This window comes from Adiantum capillus-veneris, chromosome 4, assembly GCF_014529385.1.
Source record: "Adiantum capillus-veneris isolate H3 chromosome 4, ASM1452938v2, whole genome shotgun sequence".
In the NCBI taxonomy this organism is placed as follows: Eukaryota; Viridiplantae; Streptophyta; class Polypodiopsida; order Polypodiales; family Pteridaceae; genus Adiantum; species Adiantum capillus-veneris.
The window spans coordinates 104,377,120-104,394,982 of NC_140934.1; the positions used below are offsets into that span (position 1 = coordinate 104,377,120).

The 17,863-nt window shown below is 48.5% G+C and overlaps 1 protein-coding gene across 2 annotated transcripts in view; it reads right to left on the reverse strand.

Moving 5' to 3' along the window:
- LOC147459729 (RNA cytidine acetyltransferase 1-like) overlaps positions 1-17,863 on the reverse strand; it is a 185,676-nt gene that overhangs the window by 44,011 nt on the left and 123,802 nt on the right. The window lies entirely within an intron of this gene.

Consider the following 17,863-nt stretch of genomic DNA (forward strand, 5'->3'; position numbering starts at 1 on the left):
ACCCTTGGGAGTTGTACTTTGCAATGATTAATGATAAAGAAATATGGAAAGGGGCGCCAGACATTGGGGCCAATACCTCTAGGCACGGAACTACGTCGGGCAATGTCGACTCTCTCTCTCTCTCTCTCTCTCTCTCTCTCTCTCTCTCTCTCTCTCTCTCTCTCTCTCTCTCTCTCTCTCTGCCCTCCCTGCTCCCCTCCTGCGACCTGCCCTCTGCCCCGTCCTGCCCTCTGCACGCTGCCGCGCCCTGCTCCCCTTTCCTCTGCTGCGCCTCCCCTTGCGCTGCATTTGCCCCCCCCCCCCTGCAGCCCCGCCATGCGCTGCTCCCCCGCTCCCTTTGCGTTAATATATCATTTCTTTTTTTTTCTTCTTCTTCCTCCTACCCCCCTCCCTCTCTCTCTCTCTCTCGCGTCTGCACTCTAATATATCATTTCATTTTATTTTATCTTATTTCTTTTTGATACCCCCCCTCCCCTCTCTCTCTATCTCTCGTCTGCACTCTCTCGCAGCTCCACGCTACCCCACTCGCCCAGCTACCGCGCCCGCTGCTAGTGTGGGTTCACACATACGCTTAGGGACCCCTTGGCGGACGACGATCAAGTATGAGGAAGCTGAAAGATAAAGCCGATCCCCTAGAGGATGCCATACAAAAGTGCAAAGAGGAAATGACGGAGATCACTACCAAGATGAACCGCAAGCTCTGGGGCACAATAAACATGCTCGAAGGACGCATGCTGATCCAAGAGATCAAGATAAGTACGCTGAAAAACTGAGTGACGACTCAAGAGGCAAAGATTGCGTCGCTCAAGAAAGATCTCGCCGAAGCCCGATCAAGAAATAAACTGGAAGAGGGTGAATTGCAACCCTTAGTAATCGAAGAAATCAACACAATAAAGGAGCAAGTACGGGCCATCAAAGAGGGAGAAGAGCAACACAAAGAAATGACGACTTTTTGGGTGGATGTTCTTACCAAAACTCAACAGAAGGTGGATGAAGCCGAGAAATGGATCAAGGTGGCCAAGAAAGAAAAAGGCAAGGAGACAACGCCCACGTCCACACCCACTATCATTAATCAAACGCTAAAGGAGGAACAAAGGAGACGCATGCGCGCTTTACATGTGAGAATTTGCGGTCTTAAAGACAAAGGCAATATCGACGAAGAAGTAAAAGAACTCACAGCCTTGATGGGGGTGCATGAGTCGACGCACACAAGGGCATGGAGAGTGGGCAACATAAAGAAAAATGGAAGCAGTGGAAAAACCTCAAAAGAAAGAGCACTCATCCTCCGTTTTCCCTCCATGGAAGCGAAGAAGTCCTTGAAGAAAAGACCAACTCTTAAAGAGATTGGCATCTTTCTTGGGGATGATCTCACCCTCTCACAGATCGCCCATATGCAGGAAGTAATGCCGGAAATTAGAGCGGTAAGGGGAAAAGGCAAGATTGCCTTTTACCGAGATGGAAAAGTGGTAATACTAGAGCGACGCTCCACATGACGGTGCGAGACTTATGGGACCACACTCAAAGTAGCTGCCTGGAACTGTAATGGATCTATGCGTCTTGATGTAGGTGCTTTTGAGGATAGCTTTACTGGAAGAGACATCATCTTTTACTCTGAGACACACCATGCCCTTGGGCAATCCATACCTCACATCAGTGGATACAAGTGGGAGACAGCTTACAGACAGGAGACACACTCAGAGCACAGAGGGTGGGGCTCGGGGGGAGTGGCAGTGTTATTTAGAGAGAATATGCAGCCACTGATACATATAGCCCGTAGGGATGAACAGGCTAGGTACATGTGGGTGAGATTGAAAGCAGAGATAGGCAGATATCTCTACCTAGCTATTTGCTACTTTCCCCCGAGTACATCAGTTTATGCATCACCCAGAGGACAGTCCCCTTTCTCTATTCTAGATGATGACATATGGGAGTTCTCTAGAGATGGTAACATTATCATACTAGGGGACTTCAATGCTAGGACTGCCCATCACCAGGCAGTGTTTTATGATACTTTAGAGGAGATGCTAAGAGAGCTAGATGTCATGGAGACGGGCCTGTCCAGACTATCACACGAAGTGGAATATACTGAGTATGGGCGACACCTGATAGACATGGGCAGTGCACATGGATTGGCCATCTTGAACGGCCTACAGAGATTTCCTGCTACGGGAGGTTTTACATGCTTCCCACACAGGCATGGAACCATCACAGTGGACCATGTCAAGGCACAGCCGAATCTCATCTCTAGTATCCAGGATCTCACAGTTGGGCCCAGACCGGTCGGGGTAGCAGTAGATCATGCTCTGGTGTCGATGACCATCTCTTTCCAGTTCAGAGTGTAGCACACAGGCCACGAGTAGCAGCCCCTACTCCCTACACATTCACACGGGAGACGGATTCTGTATACATGGACGGGATCTACAGACGCCTATGCACTGAGCACCCGGGGTGACCTTTGGAGGAGCTAACTACTATACTGACACAGATGGATGGAGATGTATGGACACCCAACCACAGTACTGACGATAGAGGAGGTCGATGCGATCCGAGAGCGACCGATGAGAGATTTCATCTGAACCCCCCCCCCCCTCCCCTCCCTAATTTCCTTTCTCCTTAGTGTTTTAGTATTAGTTCTTTGTAATTTCCGTACTCAGACATGGCATCAGATTCACCAATTGTAACTTTTTGGTCTCATAGGTCATTTTGGCCTTTTGAAGACGTGAATATAACATTTCATTTGTCCTACACTATTTGGTATATATGTGGATGAGGTTTCTGACTACATTGAGAGAGATGATGATAGAGGTGCACCGCTGCCAAGGCCATGGATTCCGCTATTCTTATATGCTGATGATTTTAACTTGTTATCCGACTCTCTGGAGGGGATGCAACGTCACTTGGATGCTTTGCATAGGTTCACCCATGAAAGTGGTTTGTGTGTCAACCTTGGTAAAACCTAGGTCATGGTATTTAATACCACCCCACAGTGGATCAGGAGGTCAGCGCCTGCATTACATACAGCCAGGAGACAGTGGAGTATACAGATGGTTACACTTACCTTGGAGTGGTTTTTAGTGGACCAGCATTTTCATTCATGAGAGCTGACCAGAGCCCATGCGGCATTGGGTAGATTGGAGAGGATGTGTTCACAGGTTCAGTTTCAGGAGCCTCAGACAAAGCTCTGGCTCTTTGACACTCTCGTGGCTTCTGCATTGCTCTATGGAGCTGAGATATGGAGGCCTTCATTGGATCATCATGGGAGGAGAGGTCGCACTGATGGATGGGGAGGCATGGAGAAGCCTCTGGTCTCTATGATGTCGCGTCTCATTAGAGCCAAGGCTTCAGTACCACGTGCCATAATCCGAGCAGAGCTAGCTGCCCCCTCACTAGTGCTTGAGGCACTCACCAGATCTCTCTCCTTCGTGCACCGCATGTGGAAACTTCCCAAAGACATATATGCCCGCTTTGCACTTGATTCCTCTCGACAGTTACCCATGCAAGGAGATACAGCATTTTGGTATGGGGAGATGACATCATGGTTTAAGGCACATGCGTTTAGCATAGACAGATTGCCCCTTCCAGCCCCCACTGGATGCACCCTCTCTGACTCTTACACAGTCCGAGATCACCAGGCTTATCTGCCAAGACCTAACTCAACTAGATATCAGGAGGACATGGATACAGCCAGCACAAGAGCTGGGCATGAAGATGGATTTCTACAGAGAGCATCTTCCGCCTACGGAGGACGGTTTTGTGACAAGGCCCAGATACATGGACACCCACTTGTGTCATAGGATACGATGTGCTATTGGCCAGATACGCACATCTTCACAATAGCTGCGGATCGAGACTGGGAGATACAACGGAGTACCAACAGAGGCCAGGACATGCCCCCTGTGTGACATGGAGCATGAGACAGAGTTGCACTTCACCTGCCACTGCCCCGTCTACTGTGAGATAGGAGGTCGCTTCCACTGCTTCTTCAGAGAGGGATTTGGAGCACTCTCCAAAGTCATGAGGTACGAGGATCATAGATGCCTGGGTTTGTTTCTGCTCGAGCTGCGCAGACACAGAGAGAGCCTGATGAGAGGAGAGGTTAGCTAATCTCAGCGACAGATCACAGAAATCTTTAGAGTAGACACTGGACACCAAAAGGAGCTCTTACCACAGTAGAGTTGGTCGCCTCACACCAGAGGCACGATCAACCGAGCGACTGAGCTTGGGACATCCAGACACCCACGACTACGGAGGACTACACAGCATCGACAGAGGCTACATCAAAGGATTCGGATCACTTTGGCAGGACCTATACGACGCCTGGTCAAACAGCTGACCATGGAGAAGATTGATGAGATCCGCCAACACCGACGTTGGATCTCTTGTGATTTAGCTATCCCAGCTAGCTGCTGAGTTCACACCTACCACTTTACGAATCCATAGTATTTAGATTTTGTCATTTTGTCATTTCATTTTGATACTCAGACTTTGGATCAGATCCACCAGATTGTAATGTTTTAGTCTCATACATCACTTTGGCCTTTTAAAGACTTTAATACAACATTTCATTCTTCTCTCTCTCTCTCTCTCTCTCTCTCTCTCTCTCTCTCTCTCTCTCTCTCTCTCTCTCTCTCTCTCCCCCCCCCCGTTGATCATGCAGTTACGAGGAGATGAGGACCGCACCACCTTTTTTCGCAAAAGGGAGCTCTTACGAGGCCTCCAGGGCGGCCGTATCTTTATGGACGAGGACCTCACTAGGATGCCGATCGAGCACAGGAAATCATGCATGCCCAGGGTCCTTCAGGCACGGAAAGAAGGTAAAAAGGCCTTCTTTCGAGATGGTAGAATCTTCATCGACGGCCGCCCAATCTCATAGGGATTCGGGACCTATGAGACACATACACTAGCACAGGAGACACCACTCAGAGGGGCAGTCTGGAACTGCAATGGTTCTATATGGACACATCCGGAGCGCCTAGAGGAGATCATCAGTGAGCATGACTTTGTATGTTTTACAGAGACACATGAGAGCCGAGAGAGAGGACTACCTGTAGTCACAGGATTCCAGTGGGAGTCGACTTACAGGACCATCACCAGACAGAGTACAGCTCTGGGGTCAGGAGGGGTGGCCATACTATTCAGACAGAGCTTACACAACCGGATACAAGTGATGAGTAGAGACGAGGAGGCATGCTATATGTGGGTACGGCTAGAGCTCACCCACGAGAGAGGGCTATACATTGCCATATGCTACTTTTCACCACATGGATCACGATATGCTATCCAGGACCCCTACTCTCGACTATCGGAGGACAATTCTCACTACACATCACTCGGGGAAGTCCTCCTCATGGGGGACTTCAACGGGAGGACACAAAGCCGACAGTGTGAGATCTATGATATGGAGCAGCCGGAGATCATGAGGGCACTTGATGTAGAGGACATGGGGGTGAGTAGAGTGTCTGCAGATGGGGGACAGGACAACACTGGATATGGCAGACACCTTCTTGAGCTTGGCAGCAGGCACCATCTCGTTATTTATAACCGGATGGCGAGGTGGCCAGATTCTGGGGGATTCACTTGCTTCCCACACAGTGGCCGAGAGAGCACAGTGGACTATTTGTTGGGCTCTACCCAGACAGCAGAGCTTATACACTCCTTCAGCGTTGCACGCACACCGATAGGAGCGGATCATACTTATCTCACATTCTCCCTTTTTGCTACATAGCTTGCTGGCCCCCCGCCTCCCCCCCTCACACTTACACTACCATTTCTTTCACTCATGAGCTCACTCCTGTTTATATACATCACCTGCATGAGCACCTTATACACTTAGACCCCACAGCACCTCTGGACACACTCACCACACACATTACATCCATCTTACACGAGTCAGCCACTCAAAGTTTCCCACATCGCATACACACACACACCCTCCACGCACTGGCACTATGCCACAAAACAGGTGGTACGACGACGAATGTCGAGATCTACACAGACACCTACGTATACTGGAGATCAGAGGGGAGATTACACATCGCCAAGCTCAGCGCAAGATGCAACCACTTACCCGTCGTAAAAGACGGGACTGGGAGGAGCACCAGTATTGGGACATCTATCATTTACTCATGAGCAAGGATAGTGCTGAGGCATGGCGTCGGATCAGACCTCCCAAGCCATCCACTCCTATTCAGGACCCAGCGACATGGCGCAGATATGTCGAGAGCTTATACGAGATCCCAGGACAGCCACCCATACCTACGCCATCGGCTACCCGACCCACATCATCTACTTTCTTCACCACCCACATGGTGAAGAAAGCTATATCCCACCTACAGCATGGGTGGGCTAGAGATCAGGCAAGCCTACAGGCAGAGCATCTTATATATGGCTGTGATGCATTGGCACCACTCATTGCCCACCTCTTCAACTGCGCGCTTTCAGAGGGATTCCCACAGTCGTGGACAGAGCACACCATCGTGCCTATCCACAAATCTGGGGATGCCATGGATCCTAGCACATATCGCACTATCATGATTGGTCCTATACTAGCCAAACTATATGGCGCGGTTTTAGAGGAGGAGCTCAGTTCTCTAGCAGAGGGAGAGGGCATAAGGACACCAGGAGGCAGGCTTCCGCCGAGCTTTCTCTACTATTGATCATATCTTCACCCTTCGTTGTCTGATCGACCAGACACGGGTGAGGAAGAGGAGATTATATTGCTGCTTCGTGCACTTCCCAAAGCATTTGACACAATACCTAGAGAGAGACTTTTCAGACGTCTGGCTGCGCTTGGGATTGGAGAGGAGATGGCATGGGGGATCTATGCATTGTATGAGCATGTATCTGGCAGAGTGAGATGCCCGGGTGGATTATCTGACACCCTTGTGAGCACCATTGGTGTGAAACAAGGTTGCCCCCTATCACCTACACTCTTTGGTCTATACATTGACGAGATTGTAGACTTCATCTTGCACAGGGGTGGAGAGGGTGTGGATATTGCAGGGACTACTGTACACATACTCTTATATGCAGATGATATTGTCCTGATGTCAGAGACGGCAGAGGGACTACAACTACATTTGCAGGCCCTGGATGATTTCTGCTCACAGAGAGGACTCACGGTGAACCTTGGCAAGACCAAGGTTCTCATATTTCATACATCGGCTCAGATTCGCCGACAGAGTAGATTTACAGTAGCTGGAGGGGATATAGAGGTGACAGGCTCATATGCATATCTGGGGTTACATTCACCGCAGCATCAGGGACCTTCTCCATGACACAGGCAGCCAGAGATAGACTTACCAGAGAATACGCATCACTAGCTCTGATGGAGAGACAGTGCCACCAGGCCCACTTCCAGGAGCCCCGGACGAAGGGGTGGCTCTTTGACACACTGGTCACACCTACACTCATGTATGCCTTCGCCATTTGGGGACCGGGACTGGCAGACTCAGTATGGACACACATAGAGAGGCCACAGATTATTATGATCTCCAGGATGATTCACAGCAAGCCATCAGTTCCACACGACATTATTAGAGTTGAGCTGGCTGCACCACGGATGTTGGTAGAGGCACTCTTTCAGACTGTTTGCTTCTTCATAGATTCAAAGATATGGATCCAGATAGGATCTCTCATAGAGCCTTCATTGCATCTAGAGAGATGGCACAGGCAGGGGACACTAGCTCATGGTATGCCCAGACAAGAGATTGGCTAGCTCAGCACGGTTTTGATATCGATAGACTACCACCACACCAGTATGACACCCAGGCCCCGACCTATACCCTCTCATGCTCTAAGCGGAATAGGGTCATCAGACAGGAGATATGGCATACATATATTCAGAGGACACGGCGCAGGCCCCAGACACCCTACCTCCTAAAATGCTATATTACTATGAGCACTTTTTGAGGTTCTCAGAGCAGGGATTCATTGAGATTCCATTATACATGCAAGAGTACATGCCACACCAACTACGGGTCAGCATTGGCCAGCTACGAGTGTCATCACATCAGCTAGAGATTGAGAGTGGCAGAGCCAAAGGCATACCACGAGAGGAGCATACATGCCAGATCTGCCAGACGGAGGTGGAGAGTGAGGAGCATTTTGTCATGAGATGCCCAGCATATACAGAGCTGAGAGAGAGATATGGCATTGAAGACTCATTACAACAGCATATGATAGGCCGAGAGCAGAGGAGGTTTGGCCACTTCCTAGTTGCTTAGAGGTTCGAGAGCAGTTGTTACAGCCACGCCAGAGTCAGGATAGCAGGACACAAACTACCATCACACAGTTTTTCCGACGAGCAGGGCCAGACCCCCCCACACTACCTACACAGAGTAAAGGGCTTACCCTTCTGCAGGCAGAGTCTCAGAGGGCACGTCGGAGACCGAGGCTCCCAGGATACAGGACACATGGGTGTCACCAGAGGGAGATCTCGAGGATACTAGCTCTACACCATCAATATCTAGAGCAGAGTCATGTACCAGCACGAGGGGATCCAGCATTCCAGAGATACCTGAGCAGGCCACCACCCATGTACCACATTCTCTACCCTACATATGTTGCTTGTTTTTAGATACCCTCCCTATCATCTCATGGTGGTATCACCTTGCAGCCCCTAGTTGAGCCTGATGATGCGTGAGCACACCTCGACACGAGAACCCACACAATACATTGTACACCACATGCACCACCCTACCACACCCTTTTGCATAGTATAGGCTCATTTCAGTTTGTACCCTTTTTTTATTTTCCGATGCCTAGAGCATCAACACATGTATATGATATTGTCTCATAGGTCGAGCTCGGCCTTTCGAAGACGTTAATAAAGCTCTCTCTCTCTCTCTCTCTCTCTCTCTCTCTCTCTCTCTCTCTCTCTCTCTCTCTCTCTCTCTCTCTCTCTCTCTCTCTCTCTCTCTCTCTCTCTCTCTCTCTCTCTCTCTCTCTCTCTCTCTCTCTCTCTCTATCTATCTATCTATCTATCTATCTATACAACGGTTCACTCCATTATTGGAGTGAAGCAGGGTTGCCGCTCTATCCTACTCTATTTGATATGTATGTGGATAAAGGTTCTGACTACATTGAGAGAGATGGTGATGGAGGTGCACAGCTGGCAGGGACATGCATTCCACTATTGTTATATGCGGATAATATTGTGTTGATCTCCGACTCTCCGGAAGGGATCCAACGTCACTTGGATGCTTGGCATAGGTTCGCCTATAGAAGTGGTTTGTCTCTCAACCTTGGTAAAACCAAGGTCATGGTATTTAACATCACCCCACAGTGGATCTGGAGATCAACGCCGGCATTCACATATGGCCAAGAGACATTGGAGTATACAGATGCTTACACTTAGCTTGGAGTGGTTTTCAATGGCAAGCATTTTCATTAAGAAGAGCAGCAGAGACTCGACTGACCAGAGCGCACACAGCATTGGGTAGATTGGAGAGGATGTGTTCACCCGTTCAGTTTCAGGAGCTTCGGACAAAGCTCTGGCTCTTTGCCACTTTGGTGGCTTCTACATTGTTTTATGGAGCTGCGATTTGGGGACCTTCATTGGAGCATCACGAGAGTACAGGTCGCATTGATGGATAGGGGGACATGGAGAAGCCACTAGTCTCTATGATCGGGCCGCTCATTACAGCCAAGGCTTCAATACCACGTGCCATTATCCAGGCGGAGCTAGCTGCCCGGTATGGGGAGATGACATCATGGTTTCAGGCCCATGGGTTCAGTATACACAAATTGCCCCCCTTCGAGTACTCACTGGATGTACCCTCTCTGACTCTTACACAGTCCGAGATCACCAGGCTCATCCGCCAGGACCTGACTCAATTAGACACCAGGAGAACATGGATACAGCCAGCACAGGAGATGGACACGAACATGGCTTTCTATAGAGAGCATCTCCTCCAGCTTACGGAGGGCGGTTTTGTGACGAGGCCTAGATAAATGGATACCCACTTGGCTCATGGGATACAATGTGCTATTGGGCAGAAACGCACATCTTCACACCAACTGCGGATCAAGACTGGGAGATACAATGGAGTACCGGCATAGGTCAGGACATGCCTCTTGTATGACATGGAGCCTAAGACAGAGCTGCACTACACTTGCCACTGCCCCGTCTGCTACAAATGTGTGGCCGCTTCCACTACTTGTTCAAAGAAAGCTACGGACCACTCTCTAGAGTCATGCGATACGAGGATCAGAGATGCTTGGGTTTGTTTTTGCTCGAGCTGCGCAGACACAGAGAGAGCCTGACGAGGGGAGAGGCTAGCCAGTCTCAGAGATGGATCACAGACTTCTTTAGAGCAGACATTGGACACCCGAAGGAGCTACTACCACAGGAGAGTTCGTCGCCTCACACCAGAGGCACACTGGTCGACCGAGCGACCAAGCTAGGTAGATCCAGACGCCCATGACTGCGGAGGACTACACGGCATCGACAGAGGCGTCATCAGAGGATTCGAATCACTTTAGCCCGACATGCACGATGGCTATTGACCATGGAGGAGATTGATGAGATCCGCCAGCGACCGATGCTGGATATTTTGTGATTTAGCTATCCCACCTAGTTGCAGCAGCTGTTTAGCTCAGACCTAGCAGTTTAGTATTCTATAGTATTTTATTTTATCACTTTTGTTACACTCGCTTTGTATCAAATCCACCACATTGTAACTTTCTGGTCTCATGGGTCACTTTGTCCTTTTGAAGACGTTAATATAACATTTCATTTCTCTCTCTCTCTCTCTCTCTCTCTCTCTCTCTCTCTCTCTCTCTCCCCAAACTCTTCCTTCTCCGTAAAAAGCTGTCTTCCCTTTTTCTCTTGTGGCTCTAGTCTGTGGCATGACTTCCAGCATGCGGGCAAGCTGTGAGAGGGTGAGATCGTCACCAAGGAAGATACCAATCTTTTTGAGAGTGGGCCTCCTTCTCAAAAAGTCCTTCTCCTCAATAGAGAGGACAAAAAGTCCTTCTCCTCAATAGAGAGGAAGCGCAGTATGAGAGCTCTTCCTCTCGATGTTTCCCCCGTGCCTCCACTTTTCTTACCAACTCTCCATGCTCTTGTGTGTGTCGCTTTTTGCATCCCCATTAGAACCATGAGCTCCTGTACTCCCTCATCAATTTTGTCCCGATCATTGAGGCCGGTAACCCTCACATGCAAGGCCCTCATACGTCTTCGTTGTTCCTCCTCAAGTGTCATGTTGATGATGGTGGGAGTGGGGATTGATACCTCCTTGCCTTTGCCCTTCTTTGCAACCGAAATCCACTTCTCCGCTTCCTCCACTTTCTTATGGGTTTTGGTAATCATATCTGTCCATGAAGACGTTTTTGCTTCCTGTTGTTGCTCCTCTTCCTTAATGGCTTGCATTTGCTCTTTGATTACCTTAAGTTCTTCTATCACTGAGGGTTGGATTTTTCTCCCTCTTCTAGTCCACCATTGGCTTTTGCCTCGGCTAGGTCTCTCTTGAGGACTGAAATTTGATTCTTGAGCTCTTCAATTTCGGCCCGATGCTCCATTTTCTCCACAGTTCGAAGCTCGGCCTCGTTGATTCTCAACTGAAGAAAGACCGCCTTCTCCATCTTCCACTCTTCCATCTGTGTCTTGTACGCCTTCATCTCCTTTTCCATGTTTGCTAAAATCTTGCTGGTAGTCATAAAAGTTGATTTCTTCATTGCTGGTGAAGCCATTGCATGCAAAACACTCGAGGGGGAGGGGCTAGAGCTCTCAGGAAGTGTTTGGTTTGCGCTCATGACCGCCATCACAATACGGCCACACTAAACACACAGCTAAAAGACCATGCGGCAATGGAACACCCACAACCCGATGCGTGTAAATACACAACCACAACCCACTCCGGGTGCTCTACTAGACCAGCCAAAGATCTAGAGGCTCAGCCCCTTGCTCTTATGCTCACGTAACCTACACTTGTCAATAATACCAAATGGCAAGCGGCGTCCGCAGATGGAAAGTCTCGCTGCCTATGCTACAGTGACAGCACGCGGCCCCCTGCTTGGTCAGCCCACAGCAAGCAGTATATAGTCTGCCCGAGCTCCTTGGAGCTCCCTGCTAATATCTGATCTGCCCCACCTGACTAGAGCGAAGACCTCAGTTCCACATGACATCATACGAGCGGAGCTGGCTGCCTCACCTATGGAGATTGAGGCACTTAGCAGATCAGTATCATTTGTACACAGCTTATGGGACACCACCAGGGACAGATATGCTAGGCTTGCTCTTGAGTCATCAAGACAGCTGGCATTACAGGAAGACACATCATGTTGGTATGCAGAAATGAGCTCATGGTTTCAGAGGCATGGTTTCAGAATGGACAGGCTGCCCCCTTTCCAATACTCTCTTGATGCACCATCTTTGGCTCTTACACAGATAGAGATTACTAGACTCATTCAGCACGATCTTATCCAGCTTCATACCAGGAGGACGTGGATAGAGCATGGACAGGCTGCCCCCTTTACACGGATGGAGATTACTAGACTCATTCGACAGGATCTTATCCAGCTTCATACCAGGAGGACATGGATAGAGCCATCACGGGAGTTGGTACGAAGAGCATAGTAACAGGGAATGGCCGTTTTGAGGTCTCCGTTACCCGTTCCCATTCCGAATCCCCGTTCCGTGTTTCAAACGTGAGTACTCGTAACAGGGAATGGCATTTTGTTCCGCGTTCCCGTTCCCCATTCCCGTTCCGGTTTCCCGTTCCTGGTAACTATGACGAAGAGGGCTTTCTATAGAGAGCAACTTCTCCAACTCACCACAGACGGATTTGTCACACGGCCCAGCTACATGGACACACATCTATCTCATGGGTTACGATGTGCCATAGGCGAGATACGCACATCTTCACACCAGCTTGGGAATGAGACAGGTAGATTCAAAGGCATACCAGCAGACACAAGGATATGTCAGTTACGCCATGCAGAGCCAGAGACAGAATTTCACTTCATATGTCACTGCACAGTCTACTATGAGATTCGGAGACGCTTTCACTGTCTGTTTAGAGATGGTTTTGACTCGTTAGATAGAGTCATGAAATATCAAGATCAGAGATGTCTCAGATTATTTATACTTGAGATACAGACACAGAGACTCTCTATGAGTCTATTGAGAGTGCATAGACAGAGAGAGTCCTAGAGACGCGTCTCAAATTTCTTCAGTCCGAGTACCACAGAGGCAGAGGGACCACCACCACCACAACGCTTGGTTCCCATCCATACGCACACCAGTGGTACTCTCATTGACCGAGCTTTAGACTTGGGGAGATCGAGACGACCACGACTCAAGAGGGGAGCCACGCAACACCGACGGAGATTGCGGCAGAGGATCCACAAGATTCTAGCACAACACCCACCAGCGTGTCGATCAGGATAGGCTTCATGCTACTGCTATATTGTATCATGGTGACACTTATACCCACTTTGTACCTTTGTGGCATTATACCATTGCTCAACTTACCAGCCACCTATAGGAATCGGTAGCACTCCTATCTCAGTTTCTAGTTTGTAGTCTTCTTTGTTTGTACCCAGACTTGGTACTAGACTCACCATTGTAATCAGTTTGGTCTCATAGGTCATTTTGGCCTTTTGTAGACGTCAATATATCATTTCATTTTATTTCTCTTTCATCTCTCTCTCTCTCTCTTTCATCTCTCTCTCTCTCTCTCTCTCTCTCTCTCTCTCTCTCTCTCTCTCTCTCTCTCAGGGGTTTGGACTCTCTCACTGTTTTTAGTGTTTGGTCACCTTGTTTTAACTGTTTTTAGAGTTTCGTCATTGTTTTTTTGCTGATTTTAGGGTTTTGGAATTGTTTTTTTGCTTTTTTTCTGGGTTTCGTCACTATTTTTTTTTTAGGGTTTCGTAACTGTTTTTTGTCGTTTTTAGGGTTTTGCCACTGTCTTTTAGGGTTTCAAATTTTTGTTTTGCTTTTTTTTTAAGTTTCAAAGCTGAGTTTCTCTGTATTGGAGGGTTTCCACAAGTGTTTCTTGCAATTTTTCGGTTGTTTTGGTCTCTCTCTCTCTCTCTCTCATGGTCTCCCTCTATTGGGCTACCCATTGACCCCCTTTCACATGGCCTCTCCAGTGGCTATAGCCCGCCTCCCTTTCAACATGACGTTCTCGATTACCAACAAGCCGATATCAACACTTGAAGTTGAAGTGAAGGAGTGGAAGAAAGAGATGGGGGCAACCTTTCTTCAAAAGATGGAGGAAGGGAAAGAGGAGAAGAAGAAGCTATGCGAAAGGATTTCTCACGTCAAAGAGCAAGCGGCTTCACAAGAAGCCACAATCCGAACTGTCCAAGGTGAACTTCTTGCAGCAAAAAGTGGGCAGTTCGAAGAAGGCGAAATTCAGTCATCTATGATGGAAGAATTGAATACCATGAGAGAAGAAATACGGGTTATCAAGGAAGATGAAGAGAAGAAGTCATGGGCCGCGGCATCTCCAGGACACAAAAGAAAGTAGTAGAGGCCGAAAAATGGATTGAGGTCACCAAGAAAGGGAAAATTAAGGAAGCTCCTTGTACACCCACTCTTATTAACATGACCCTCAAAGAGGAACAAAGGACGAGGATGGGGGCTCTACATGTGAGGGTAACCGGCTTCAAGGACATAAACAATGTGGAAAAAGAAGTCCCAATCCTCACATCCATGATGGTGGTGGACAAGCCTTCACACACAAAGGCATGGAGAGTGGGCAAGAAGAGTGGTGGCCCGGGAGAATCTTCGAAAGAGAGAGCTCTCATACTACGCTTCCCCTCCTTGGAAGAGAAGAAGAAATTCCTTAAAAAGAGGCCTACTCTCAAGAAGACGTGTATTTTCCTCGGTGATGATCTCACTCTTTCACAGATTGCCCATATGAGAGAGGTAATGCCAGAGATTACGGGCGGCAAGGCAGTAGGGAAAGACGGCCTTTTACGAAGATGGTCGGGTGGTGATTGTAGAGCGGCACTCTACATGACCGTGTGAGACCTATGGGACCACAGTGAAGATGGCTACTTGGAATTGTAATGGATCTATGAGGTTGGATGTTGGTGCCGAGGACAGTTTCAGAGAGAGGGACATTGTTTTCTTCTCAGAGGCTCATCGAGCCCCTGGACAGCTTATGCCACATGGTGGGATACAGATGGCAGACAGCAAACAGGACAATCGCGAGATGTGAGCATGGGAGTAGAGGTTCAGGAGTAGCAGCAGTGCTATTTAGGGAGGAGTTACAGCCACTACTACATATTATACGGAGAGATGATCATGCTAGATTTTACTTGTGGGTGAGGCTGAGAGCTAACACAGGCCAATTTCTATACATTGCCATATGTTACTTCCCCCCAGTACCTCATTATATATTGCACCTAGAGGACAGTAGCCTTTCTCTATACTAGATGATGATATATGGGAGTTTTCTAGGAATGGTGATATCATCCTCCTAGGGGACTTCAATGCCCGAATGGGCAACTCTCAGACAGTCTTCTACGACGCTTCAGATGAGATGCTTAGAAAGCTGGATGTAGGTGACTTGGGGCTTGACATATGCTCATATGATAGAGAGCAGACGGAGTATAAGAGATACCTCATGGAGATGACGAACACACATATTTTTTTAGCCATACTTAATGGCTTACAGCGATTTCCTGAAGCAGCCGGTTTTGCATGCTTTCCATACAGACACGCGGTAGTAGAGTGGACTATGTTATGGCACATCCGAGCTTTATTCCTTGTATTCGGAATTTCATAGTGGGAGCCAGACCAGTGGGCGTAGCAATGGATCACGCTCTTTTGACATTGTCCGTTTCATTTCAGTATAGTACAGCCCAGACATCAGGAGGTGGGTCACATACCCGTTATACATTTACACCAGAGACTGACTCGGTTTATACAAAGGAAATCTATAGCCGTCTTGTCCTAGTCTCTCAGTGAAGGAGTGCACCACTTTACTGACTAAGACACTGCATGGTGCAGCATCAGAGGCATACCCACACACAGTCGGGTCAAAGGCGACATTCTAGGAGCATGACCCAGAATAGTTGGTACGATGAGGAGTGCAAAGAGATGAGAGCCCAGCTCCAGAGAGATCTTCTTTTAGGAGTAATCACTTCCAGACACTCTCGGATTGCTTCCCGAAGCCTTGTGCGACAGAAGAAACGAGCTTATTTGGCCCAGATGGAGCGAGACTTGTAATAACTGTACTTGAGCAGTTCCTGCACAAGACCCCCTTCCGAATCCTACAGAGCCATGCCCACCTACCAACACCTTCTTTACCACAGAGATGGTAAAGAGAGCCATTGTCAGAATGAGGACCAGCAGGGCATATGATCATGATGGTCTAGTAGCAGAGCACTTTATACATGCTAGAGATATGCTGGTAGAGGTTCTTGCAGTGTTGTTCAATCGTGCCATGTGTGAAAGAAACCTGAGACTTGGGAAGTTGTTTACTATTGTGCCTATCTTCAAGGCAAGTGATCCTACAGAGCCTGGGAATTACCGCACTATTATGGTTGGGCACACATTGGCACGGTTGTATGCATCCATTCTTGAGTAGCAGTTGAGTAACTGGGCAGAAGGTCAGGGTGTACAAGCAAAGGACCATGCCGGTCTTAGGAGGGGTTTCTCCACTGTTGTTCATATTCTGACACTCAGAGCCATCATTGAGGAGGGCAGATCACATGAGAGACAGATTTATTATAGCTTTGTGGATTTCCCCAAAGTATTTGACATGGTACCAAGGGCTCGATTGATGCACAGACTGCAAGAGACGGGGGTGCCCATAGTGTTGATTTGGGAGATTATGGCTCTATACAGATCAGTGATGGAACATGTACGCACCCCGGAGGGGATATCCGATTTAGTTCACTTCACCATTGGAGTGAAACAGGGTTGCCCATTGTCTCCTACTCTATTTGGTATGTATGTTGACCAGGTGTCTGATTACATTGACAGAGAGGGTGATAGAGGTGCCCAGCTTGCAGCGACGTGGATCCCATTGTTGTTATATGCTGATAATATTGTGTTCATCTCTGACTCACCAGAGGGTATGCAACGACAATTGGATGCATTACACAGTTTGCAGAGCATAGTGGATTGTATGTAAACCCTGGTAACAGCAACTTTATGGTGTTTAACACCACACCACAGCGGATCGGGAGATCAGCACTGACTTTCACATATGGTCAGGAGATTGTAGATTATATAGATGCATACACTTACCTTGGGGTTGTCTTCACTGGCCCAAGGTTTTCTCTTGGGAGACCAGCAGAGACTAGACTGACTAGAGATTGTGCGTCCTTGGGAAGCTTGGAGAGGATGTGTTTGAAGGTTCAGTTCCAGGAACCTCCGACAAAGTTATGGCTCTTTGATACCTTAGTAGCCTCAGCTATGTTGTATGGGGTGCAGACATGGGGACCTTCCGTAGGCCAAGATGGTTGGAGACGTATGCAGAGGCAAGGCCTCCGTACCCCACGCTATCATTCGAGCAGAGCTAGCTGCCCCTCCTATGGAGATTGAGGCACTTACCAGATCAGTCTCCTTTGTGCACAGCTTGTGGGATACTAGTAGAGACACATATGCTAGACTGGCCTTTGAGTCTTCCAGACAGTTCGCTCTTCAGGGGGACACTTCATGTTGGTATGCACAGATGACATCATGGTTTCAGATGCATGGCGTCACCATGGACAGGCTGCCCCGTTTCCAGTACTCCCTTCAGACACCCTCGATGTCTCTTACACGGGTGGAGACTACTAGACTCATTCGTCAGGACCTCATCGAGCTGGATATGAGGAGGCCATGGATAGAGCCACCACATGAGTTGGGCACAAAGATGGCTTTCTATAGAGAGCATGTTCTCCAACTTACAGGAGA